Source organism: Periophthalmus magnuspinnatus, chromosome 20, assembly GCF_009829125.3.
Source record: "Periophthalmus magnuspinnatus isolate fPerMag1 chromosome 20, fPerMag1.2.pri, whole genome shotgun sequence".
Classification (NCBI taxonomy): domain Eukaryota; kingdom Metazoa; phylum Chordata; class Actinopteri; order Gobiiformes; family Gobiidae; genus Periophthalmus; species Periophthalmus magnuspinnatus.
In genome coordinates this window covers 24,188,287-24,196,556 of record NC_047145.1, presented here as the reverse complement: position 1 = coordinate 24,196,556, position 8,270 = coordinate 24,188,287, and the positions used below count along the sequence as shown (strand labels likewise).

General features: G+C 43.7%; 1 long non-coding RNA gene across 1 annotated transcript in view; it reads left to right on the top strand.

Moving 5' to 3' along the window:
• Nucleotides 1-8,270, top strand: part of LOC129457242 (uncharacterized) — a 147,030-nt gene that overhangs the window by 62,491 nt on the left and 76,269 nt on the right. The gene's annotated exons all lie outside the window — the stretch shown is intronic.

The following is an 8,270-nucleotide window of genomic DNA, read 5'->3' as shown; positions in this document are numbered from 1 at the left end:
CTGGTTTAGTCCCAGTATAGTCCCGGTTTATTCCTGGTTTAGTCATAGTTTAGCCGCGGTATAGTCATGATTTACTCCTGGTATAATCCTGATTTAGTCTGGTATAGTGCTGGTTCAGTCCAGGTTCAGTCCTGGTTCAGTCCTGGTTCAGTCCAGGTTCAGTCCTGGTTCAGTCCAGGTTCAGTCCTGGTTCAGTCCTGGTTCAGTCCTGGTTCAGTCCTGGTTCAGTCCTGGTTCAGTCCTGGTTCAGTCCAGGTTCAGTCCTGGTTCAGTCCTGGTTCAGTCCAGGTTCAGTCCTGGTTCATATCCTGTCTTCTCCACATGTGCATATGAGGTGCATTTGATTTGAGTAAACTCTTGTCTGTTGAAGGTGTGTTTGATTCGCTTGTGTTCTGACAGTTGCAGAGAAACAGCTGGGCCTCGTCTAAGTAATGTGAGACGGATCCGGATCATTAGGACCAGATTTGGACTGAGACCAAGACCGGAACTAAACGGGACTTGTACCACCTGCTCCAATGTCAAAACCACTCAGGGAATATCAGCATTTATCCAGAAACTACTACACAATGACTCTCTGTTACTCCTAATGTAACTATGTATGATGCTGTCAACAGAACTAAACCAGGACTAAACCAGGACTAAACCAGGACTGAACCAGGACTGAACCAGGACTGAACCAGGACTAAACCAGGACTACAGCAGAACTAAAAAAAGGACATATGCAGATCTCTACCAGGCTTGGTGTAGATCCACTGTAGGGATTTAGTTCTGCTGTAGTCCTGGTTTAGTTCTGCTGTAGTCCTGGTTTAGTCCTGTTGTAGTCCTGGTTTAGTTCCGCTGTAGTCCTAGTGTAGTCCTGGATTAGTTCCGCTGTAGTCCTGGATTAGTTCTGCTGTAGTCCTGGTTTAGTCCCGCTGTAGTCCTGGTTTAGTTCCGCTGTAGTCCTGGTGTATAGTATTTTGACGTTCCTTTGGTTCAGTCTGTGTAAGTTTAATAAATATTTGCTTCATTAGTCGAGCTGTGAACTGAAAAATGAGCCCCAGAGTCCAGAGTTGCGTCTGCACCTCGAGGTGAGCAGGGAGCACTTGGTTTGTGTTATAGACGTCTAAGAGGTGCATTTGATTATGTCAAATCAGCACTGAACCAGGTCTAAAACAAGACTAAAACATATCTACACTATGTCTAAACAAAAAATAAAACAGGTCTAAACCAGGACTATACCAGGGCTAAACCAGGTTTTAAGTAGGACTAAACCAGGTCTTAGCTAGGACTAAGAACACTACAGTCCTGTTTGGTCCTGTTGTGAATCCCTCCCGGATCCTGGTTTAGTGCAAACTCCTGATCCAAGACCCCACTTTAGTCTGTCTCCAGTGAAATCCAATACACACCATGAGACAGAGCCACACGCAGCTCTAACCTGAATATAAACTACACAGAGACCCAATCCGGTCCTAATCAAGTCCAGACCAGGACTGAACCAGGACTAAACCAGGACTAAACCAGGACTACAGCAGAACTAAAGCAGAACATATGCAGAGCTCAACCAGTCTTGGTTTAGTTCTGCTGTAGTCGTGGTAGTCCACACCATAAGGCACCCACACACAGCTCTAACCTGAATATAAACCCCACAGAGACCCGATCCGGTCCTAATCAAGTCCAGACTCTTGGACAAGCTTTCTGCAGGTCTGATCCAAGTCCCAACCTCATCATTTTTCAGTGGCTCTGGATCAAAACCAGGAGAATTCTGGTCCAAACATTAGCTCAACATGGAAATACATGTCCTCATCTATGCGGCAAAAAGACCTGGTTTAGACCTGATTTAGTCCTGGATTAGTCTTGCTTCAGTTCTGGTTTAGACCTGGTTTTAAACCTTGTTTTAGACCTTTTTTAGACCTGGTTTTAGACCTGGTTTTAGACCTGGTTTAGTCCTAGCGTAGTCCTGGTTTGGTTCTGGATTAGACCTTAGTCATGGTTTAATCCTGGTTTAACAGTTCAGTCATGACAGTCCTGGCCCAGTCCTGCTTCGGTTCTGGTTTAGTCCTGGTTCAGTCCAGGTTTAGTCCTGGTACAGTTCGTGTTTAGTCCTGGTTTTGAGAAGTGTTGGTGATATGTACTGAGAAGGTTACATTCTTAGACAGAATCCTTGCTCATGGGCACAGGGGCAGATTAACAGTTTGGAGCTTTCTACCATGTTATAATGTCGCTCCCTCATCAAAAATCTGCCTGAAGAAGTTTTAGATGTCATCCATGCATGTTTGAGTAATTTTAGTGATCTCTCCCGGGTCCTATTTGAACACTCCTTACGGCTAGTTATAAAATTCTGTCCAAGGCTCCGCCTACAAGCCTACATCACCCATGCTCCCACAGGACAATTCTCCATAAATATACAAAAGCATGATACAAAAATGTACACAGCAACTTGACAAATCTGATGTGATGTGCAGTAGTTTCATCAGTGGGATGCAGTTGATTGTGTTGTGGTAGAGCTCTGAATGGGGAGTGATTTAGCACAGAGAGCAAAGAGAGGGGAGACTCACAGCATCAAAAACAAAAGTGAAACTTATGAAACATGTTAATATGTTGTCACCCACCTCCAGAGGCACTCGGACAGCGCCATCTCGGTCTCTTTCAGTAGATAGCAGCTCTGAACGCCACACGAGGGAGTCTGAGGGGACAAATAAATGTGTCAGATGTCCTCCCACCCTCATGTATCCCTGTGTCAGATGCCCTCCCATCCTCCTGTATCCCTGTGTCAGATGCCCTCCCATCCTCCTGTATCGCTGTGTGTCAGATGCCCTCCCATCCTCCTGTATCGCTGTGTCAGATGCCCTCCCATCCTCCTGTATCGCTGTGTGTCAGATGCCCTCCCATCCTCCTGTATCGCTGTGTGTCAGATGCCCTCCCATCCTCCTGTATTGCTGTGTGTCAGATGCCCTCCCATCCTCCTGTATCGCTGTGTTTCAGATGCCCTCCCATCCTCCTGTATCGCTGTGTGTCAGATGCCCTCCCATCCTCCTGTATCGCTGTGTGTCAGATGCTCTTCTATCCTCCATGTTTTTTCTGCTTAGATGAATTACATAAAAAATATCCCTCTAAAATAACTGATTAAGTCAACAGTTAGATTCATAGATGATCTCTGTATTTGGTAACTTACTCTGCAGCTGAGCCACTGTCGTGTCCAGGTTCTGGACTCTGGTCTGGAGTCTCGGCTGGGCCAGCGAGATCCCAGTCTGGTCCTGGTTCAATGCACCCAATCAGATCGCACACACAACCCTTCAACAGCACAAGCAGCGCAATAGCTTGCATCCTGGTGAAGCCCTGGTTTAGACCTAGTTCCCTCCTAGTTCAGTCCGGCTTCAGTCCAGGTTCAGCACTGGTTTAGTCCTCGTTTTGTCCTGGTTTAGTCCTGGCTTAGACATAGTTGAGACCTGGTCATGTCCTGGTTCAGACCTGGTTTAGTCCTGGCTTTGACCTAATTCAGTCCTCATTCAGTCCGGGTTTAATCCTGGTTCAGTCCTGGCTTAAACCTAGTTCAGTCCTGGTTCAGTTCGGGTTAAGTCCTGGTTCAGTCCTGGTTTAGACCTGGTTCAGTGTTGATAACTTTCCTGTGAACTTGGGGAGATAGACACTGAGGTTTGAGGCATTGAAGCTTTGACACACTTTACACAGGTGAGACCATGACCTGACACTCTTTGAAGGAATGGTCCGATATTCTTTTTCATCTGGTATCGTCTTGCTTGTGTGGCTTCTGTGAAGTTTTCACCTCATTTATAAAGTGTTTAACATGTTGTCAGTGACATGTCATCTGAAACCCTGTGATATACATAAATACTGCCTTCATGTGGTCCTTGAGAACTTAGAAAAAAAAATTTTCGCGTTGAAAAATGCACATGAACATTTGCACAAGTTGGAAATACAACTCGGGAAGGACGTCCACACCTGAGCTCACCTGCTCTGTGCAGATGAACCAATTGGCCACATATATTTGAGCTCTTTGACTAAACGTTATTACATTTAGGGGTTAACTGTTAGTTATCCAGATCATAAGAGCAAAAGATCTGCACCACAAAGAGCCAAGACTACAACTGCTTAATTAAATCTTGGAATCCAGAGTTCTAGAGGACCACATGAATGCAGCAAAAATCCCACATATCATAAAGCGGTTTATTGCAGAGATAAATCTGTCCATGACAGAGGAGCTCTTTGTCTTTTTCAATAACACTCGTGTGAAATTGTATTTGTCTTGTTCCCAGAAGCTTTGGACATCCTAAAGCTGTGCAGCTGTTACTGATCGTCATATGGCAATATAAAATGGCGGAGCTTCTATTACGCCCATCTTTCCCCAAGATGAAGGAATATTCCCCAAACGCAGGTCAGGTTTCGGCACAGGTGCATGGGACACAGCTGCCGAGGAGGAGGAGGGACCCTAAAGCAGGACTCCAGCCGCAAAAACAGTTTCATATCTTCTGCTTTTAGACAAAGCAATTTCACATTCTACCAATATTAATAATAAATCAAAGATCAGTTGTGCAATGAATCGCTGTCTTTCAGATGACATCACAACATTCTATAAGCCAATAATATTTAATACAGATGGAAGCAGCTAAAATGAACCCTGTTATACCATCGTCAGTGAGAATTCTACTGCTAACTGCTGTGCTTTATTTCTGTATTTGTGCTTCAGATCCTAGAATGTGATGATGTCATACTCTCTGGTCCTGATTCAGTCTTTATTCAGTACTGTTCTTGGTCCTGATTCATCCCCGGTTTAGTCCTGGTTCATTCCCGGTTTGGTCCTGGTTTAGGCCTGGTTCAACCCTGCTTTAGTCTAGTTCTGTGTTGGTTTAATACTGGTTTAGTTCTGGTTCATTCCTGTCCCCTTGGGCATGTAATATTGTCCCAGTGTTTACGCTGCTCCTCAAACACCTCACAATAAGAAACCACGAGGAAGAAACGCATCACAGTATAACACAATGGAACCGCACGACAGACGAACAAAAGATGAAGAGAAGACGTGGAAATTGAGACACTATTTTAAACAACAGAATTTTTAGAAAGTGAAAATTTGTCAAAATCAGGAGTCAGATCAGGAAGAAAAAAGTACAACCATTTAATAAATAAACTTTAAGATGTATATTCATATAAATATGAAGTTGTAATTCAAATATCAATATCAATAAATAATGAGTAATAAATATATCAGTTTGAACAATCAACAAGCACAACACGCAAAAACAAAACAGTCCTTGGTTTAGTCCCAGTTTGGACTTAGTTTGGTCCTGTTCCAGTGCTGGTTTAGACCTGCTTCAGGCCTCTTTTAGTCCAGGTTTAAACCTGACATAGTTTGGGTTCAATCCCGGTATAGCCCTGTCATAGTCCTGTTGTGATCCTGGTCTGGATCTGATTCAGTCCTCGTTCAGTCCTGGTTTAGTCCTGCTTCAGTCCTCTTTTAGTCCTGGCTCAAACCTGACATAGTTTGGGTTCATTCCTGGTTTAGCCCTGTCATACTTCTGTTGTGATCCTGGCCTAGATCTGGCTGAGTCCTGGTTCAGTTCTGTTGTAGTCCTGGTCTAGACCCAGTTCAGCCCAGACTTGCCTGGGTCTTCAGTTCTCTGCTAAAAAGCCCATCACTTTGAGCATGAGCTGGTCTTTGGGCAGTTTGTTCTGGACGTTCAACCCTTGACCACGAAGCCACTGCAGCATCTTCACCGAACTGACCCGGGACAGCTGAAGGAAACAAGGAAACGAGGAGTTAGGAAGGAGGAGACAAATGAGGAGACAAGTAGAAAGGAGACAAAGAGAGAGAAGCCGCTGCAGCATCTTCAGTGAAAGCACTGTGGAGAGCTGAAGGAGACAAGGACAGAGGAGTTAGTAGAGAGGAGACAGGGAGAGAGGAGACAAGAGAGGAGACAAGGAGAGTGGACGTAGGAAAGAGGAGACAAGGAAAAAGGAGAAGCCACTGCTGCATCTTCATTGAACTGACCCGGGAAAGCTGAAGGAGACAAGGAAACAAGGAGTTAGAAGACAAGGAGACAAATGAGGAGAGAACAGGGCTGGACAGTGTTATGTAATAATTGAGGCAAGAGAGCACCAAGAATAAGATATTATCAACAAGTTAAACTAAAACAACTTTTCAAGAAGCTGATGTTTCGCTCACAAGTAGGAAGCTTCATCGTGGCTTGAGATGATGACTGTGACTCCTGCCTTTTTGGGAGCAAAACATCAAATTGTGAAAACTAAATTCAGTCGTTTTAGATTAACAGTTGTTTTTTTTAAATTATGATTATTGGCAAGAATGAATCAAATAAGTTTAACAGGTTAGGCCTGTTAGGCCTCCGAGAGTTTGTGCCCCCAGTCTGAGCGCTAAAACACTGCAGGCTTCACACGTTTGTGTCACAATGAACCCATGTTTCATGTTACTTAGATAATAGATAATACAACTTTGCTCCTTTGCTGAAATCACATAAGAAATACCCTAGAGGACAAAGCAAATATGAGGCAATTCGATGTAAAGTAAAGACTGGTGTGAAGATTGAGGAGTGTAAAATGCCTTCAGGGGCTTAAACCAAAACCAGTGTTACAAAATGCCTTAATTTCAGTGAACTTTCAATGAACAGGATCAGTACCAGCAGCAGCTGGAGGCACATGGCCAGTACAGCCCTGGGAGAGAGGAGACAATGAGAGGAGAAAACACAGGACAAAGAGAAAGGATTATTTTCAAAAGCACCTTCATTGGTTAAACCCTTACTTTTGTTTTAGTTTTGGGGTAGTACTGGTTTAGTCCTGATTTAGTCCTGATTTAGTTCTGTTTTAGTCCTGTGTTAGTCCTGTTTTAGCCCTGTTAGTCCTGGTTTAGTCCTGTTTTAGTCCTGGTTTAGCCCTGTTTTAGTCCTGTTTTAGTCCTGGTTTAGTTCTGTTTTAGTCCTGTGTTAGTCCTGGTTTAGTCCTGGTTTAGCCCTGTTTTAGTCCTGGTTTAGTCCTGTGTTAGTCCTGTTTTAGTCCCGGTTTAGTCCTGTGTTAGTCCTGGTTTAGTCCTGTTTTAGTCCAGTTTTAATCCTGGTTTAGTCCTGGTTTAGTCCTGTGTTAGTCCTGGTTTAGTCCTGGTTTAGTCCTGGTTTAGTCCTGGTTTAGTCCTGTTTTAGTTCTGGTTTAGTCCTGTTTTAATCCTGGTTTAGTCCTGGTTTAGTCCTGTGTTAGTCTTGGTTTAGTCCTGGTTTAGTCCTGGTTTAGTCCTGTTTTAGTTCTGGTTTAGTCCTGTGTTAGTCCTGTTTAAGTCCCGGTTTAGTCCTGTTTTAGTCCCGGTTTAGTCCTGTGTTAGTCCTGGTTTAGTCCTGTTTTAGTCCAGTTTTAATCCTGGTTTAGTCCTGTGTTAGTCTTGGTTTAGTCCTGGTTTAGTCCTGTTTTAGTCCAGTTTTAATCCTGGTTTAGTCCTGTGTTAGTCTTGGTTTAGTCCTGGTTTAGTCCTGTTTTAGTCCTGGTTTAGTCCTGTGTTAGTCCTGGTTTAGTCCTGGTTTAGCCCTGTTTTAGTCCTGGTTTAGTCCTGTTTTAGTTCTGGTTTAGTCCTGTTTTAGTCCCGGTTTAGTCCTGTGTTAGTCCTGGTTTAGTCCTGTTTTAGTCCAGTTTTAATCCTGGTTTAGTCCTGGTTTAGTCCTGTGTTAGTCTTGGTTTAGTCCTGTTTTAGTTCTGGTTTAGTCCTGTTTTAATCCTGGTTTAGTCCTGGTTTAGTCCTGTGTTAGTCTTGGTTTAGTCCTGGTTTAGTTCTGGTTTAGTCCTGTTTTAATCCTGGTTTAGTCCTGTGTTAGTCTTGGTTTAGTCCTGGTTTAGTCCTGGTTTAGTCCTGTTTTAGTTCTGGTTTAGTCCTGTGTTAGTCCTGTTTAAGTCCCGGTTTAGTCCTGTTTTAGTCCTGTGTTAGTCCTGTTTTAGTCCAGTTTTAATCCTGGTTTAGTCCTGTGTTAGTCTTGGTTTAGTCCTGGTTTAGTCCTGGTTTTGTCCTGTTTTAGTCCTGTTTTAGTCCTGGTTTAGTTCTGTTTTAGTCCTGTGTTAGTTCTGGTTTAGTCCTGGTTTAGCCCTGTTTTAGTGCTGGTTTAGTCCTGTTTTAGTTCTGGTTTAGTCCTGTGTTAGTCCTGTGTTAGTCCTGTTTAAGTCCCGGTTTAGTCCTGTTTTAGTCCCGGTTTAGTCCTGTGTTAGTCCTGGTTTAGTCCTGTTTTAGTCCAGTTTTAATCCTGGTTTAGTCCTGGTTTAGTCCTGTGTTAGTCCTGGTTTAGTCCTGG